Genomic DNA, 4,163 nt, shown 5'->3' on the forward strand with positions numbered 1-4,163 from the left:
CATTTTGATTGGTTGCTAGAACGCACACCTACAAAGATGATGATGTTTGCATTAATTCAGTACCAGTTGATTTAGGCCCGTGTTTCAATTTTTTTTCGGATTTTAAAGAATCTCCTAATTTTTCATATTCGTTACAAATATATGTTAAATAATGTTCATTTTAATTTTATTCAGTCATCTGCTCTCATTATAGTTGAACTGTTGCGGAAAAAAATCTTAGAAAATAACGATGTGTTACTTTTTCCTTGTATATAATAGCATTCTCTTTTGAGAAGTGGACAGGCATGCCCATACTATTCTCAAAAGATAATAGCATAATAGTGACCGATCCTATCAAAATCAAGCATTCACAAGCCCATTTCATTGTGATTGTGCTTCATGCGACAATAAAATGAAAGGAGTTTGCGAAGGTTTGATTTTAATCAGACTGTGTATTTATTTTCTTAATTCTAATTTCTCAGGCGAGATAATTTTTTCCTAGATTTTTTTTTCAGTGGGGGGGGGGGGTGGTTGTCGAACATTTGTAATTTTGTATCCGGAACAACCCCGGACTCCCCTCTAGATCCGCACAAATGTTTTTTACATTCCTCTGAACATGTGAATTTCATATTCACTCAGCGTCCCATGATTATGGTTAAAAGTAATTATAATAAGCTTGAATCTGAATTAAAAAGCTTAATTCCATGTATCACAGTTTACACGAAGAACAATGTCAAACCGCCAAAGCTTATAGAATTCCTTTGCTGCAGACTACAACTAAGGGTAACAAAAATCCGAAACCTGACAAATGTACCTTAAAGGGATCCGGGTTAAGAAACGTGTAAAATTTGTTATAGATCTAACATAGTTATATCTATGTTGTTTAAATACCATGTCCTTTCTCATAGAGAAATTTTTTTGTCTCTTCATTTAATATGTATGTGTCTTTGACCAATCATAGACATGCACGCCATATACATGTACATTGTGTATTAAATGTTGTATGGACAAATGTATATACTTTCAATCGGAACAACTAGATGAATACCCATATTTTAAAAAAATTTGAATTAACCATCAACCGATCATACAAAGGAGCATTTGTAAAGTTTTTGATATTGCTACCTACATGTGTTTGATATTAATTTTGACAGGGGATGACGATTTTCAAAACACTCCATCCCATTTTCATTACAACCCAAATTATTTTCCCACAGATCTAGAAGAAGGGAGGTACGTATAATGACTGTCATTTCATTGATCTTCCACAAAACAAAAAATTGCACAGTTCAAAAAATTCAAAATCAATTTATCCGTCATCTTATGATTAATCTTATTAGAACTAGATCTGCAGTTTATCATTAAGATACATGTATAGATTAAGTTTATGATTAAGTTTATCATAAAGATACACAGCTGGGTTCAAATAAATTCATCAAACTGCATTGAAAATATATAGAAAACGAAGTTAGGGCAGAATGACAGACAGCACACAAGGGTTTTTTTTTTCTTATTATTAAAAAATGTCTTTATGCATTCCATCCATGATTAAATTTGATGCAATGAAAATTAAACACAATTTGAAATATATTAAAATATTTTATTAAAAATCATACTGATTTAATATCATAATGAATTAATAAACTCCAATTTCTGAAGTTAAAATACATATCCTCGTGCATCTAGTATACATCAGTTTTAAATACTGTTTTCAGTTTCACGGAATTATCAGCTAAAGTAATCTTTAATTGGTATTATTTCAATTATTTGTTCTCCGTTTCTAGTCGACAGTTTTCTTTACAATCCCAGATCTGGCATTGGGATCGACACCCACAGAAAAACATGGATTTGTTTGAATCTGTAAATTTAAAAAAAAGCATCGGTCAGCATGATTTTAGTCAAATATTACATGTCCAATATTACATGCAATACAGCTACATATGTACATGTATGTCAGAATGCAGTAAACATTTGTAATTTAAACAATTGTACAAAGACTTCATAAAACACTTACCCACGTTTTGTAAAGTAGCAGAACAAATTCAGGGGGATGGTAACCTGATTCTGAGTCGTCGCCGACGAGGAGCTCCAGGAGGTCGGGGGTCCACAGAGCTGCCCGGGTTCCGGGGGTTGATGATGAGTGGGGCGGGCGGCGGTGGGGGTGGTGGCTGGGATGGTGGGATGTTTGATTGTTCAGCCCCAGCTAAAGCAAAAAAAAAAAAAATTCGTTCTGCGGAAATCATTACAAATAATGCAGATATAACCAACCTACCATAAAATGAAAATTAATTATGAACCAAAACCTAAATGATGACAGAAATTGAAATAACTCGTTATAATTACCCATGCATCTGGAGGACAAGTATCCATATGCACATTTCAGCGAATAAAATGCCAAATGACAAGTTACAATCATTTTTCTGTTTGCGTCGCGAAGAAATTGCTTGAGATCTATGTTGCTATGACGTCACAATAGGAACAATGAATGTAACGTCATCACGTTTGTTAAACTTAGAGTATTTATGGAAAAATGAAAATTTCCGGTAAATAGCATTGCTTACTGTAAAAGCTTCACCCCCCCCCCCCCCAAAACTTAACATAATTTTTTTGCGCGAAAGCGCATCAGGGTAATCATAACAGTAAAACATATATATTTCAAAACATTAATTAATTTTTTTATACTGACATTAACGAATAATAGGATTAATTACTAAATGACATCAACTACATACAATATTTGTACACGTTCACTACGGGCCGCCGGAAGGCGGTCCGTTATTTGATACACATTTAAATATTGTTACTGCGTTTCTGCGGGATAGTTCTTTTTTCAGTAGAATTATTACTATGCTTATTTTTATGAATTAAAAGGAAATTTGCATGTAGAAATATGTTTTATGCCTTTTAGAAATATCACATATTTTTTGTTTTACTCGTAAATGAAAAGAAGGTCATACTTAGTAGATTGTCATATTTCGCGCGTTTTTATCGAGACTATAATATATTCGGAAAATTCCGGAGTTCTTCGGTATGATGGACATACTAAAGACCTGAAATACTAAAGACCTGAATGTCATTAAATTTTATATAAATGATATATTTGAATTTCTATGTGCCGTGTCAAATAAAATGTCTTTGCGTGTGTATTTATTATATTTCCATGTAAAATGTGGTAGAAAATATCATGAAATGACATTATATCAATTTTTTACGCAAGGATATGACAGAAATGAAAATTTGAATTGACTGGAAATTTAAACTAATCCATTTTTATTTTATTATGAGGTCCCTTGAAATCATATAACAAACTAATAACAACAAAAAACCAAAATGGTTTGAAATACATAATCTCTTAGAGAAATTTCAAATGATGAGTTGGACTTTGTATTGGAGAAATGTACAAATCAATGTGTTCTCCATTACTTCATACTTTGGCAATGATCATGCAATTTTGGTTAGAAATGCTTACAGTAACGAAAGCGATTCTTTATGATAATAGTAAAATGTTAAACTTCAAAACAAGTTGCTGAAAGTAAATCATACAACAATTTTTTTTGCGGCCCATTTGACGCTTGCGTCAATATGATTTCTTGTTGTCCTCTTGTGACATATTAACGTGACTCTAAGCGAATAGATATAAACTTGAAGAAAATACTGAATTACTGAACAAAAAAATGTTTTAATTCGTTATATACTTACCAATTTCCCATTTCATTTGCATTATTACCACTATTTAACAAAATTTAGAGTTAAGTATGAAAAAAACCATAAAACCATTAAAAATTAGTTTTAAGTTATATATTTAATCCTTAACAATTGGGGGAATCCCAAGGAAACGAGCATACATGCACACGTTTTGCAATATTTCATATAGAGGATCACATTGTAAAACAGAACATGAATGTCGCCTTATTCACTTCATTTTTGGACAAAACTATGACAAGAATGATTGAATGTCTACAACAGGTTGTTTTCAAGTCCAGTCTCAGGCACGTAGCATCAGGGGGGGCCAGGGGGGGCCTGACCCCCCCCCCCCCCCACTTTTTCTCGCAGCAACAAATTTTTTTTAATTTACATATAAAAAATTAATTATAATGGAGTTGCCCCCCCCCCACTTTTTTTGAAGTTAGTAAAAAATTGATATGAAAATAAGGAAATGAGTAGTCAAATTGAATATTACCCCC

This window comes from Magallana gigas, chromosome 4 (genome assembly GCF_963853765.1).
Source record: "Magallana gigas chromosome 4, xbMagGiga1.1, whole genome shotgun sequence".
Lineage (NCBI taxonomy): Eukaryota > Metazoa > Mollusca > Bivalvia > Ostreida > Ostreidae > Magallana > Magallana gigas.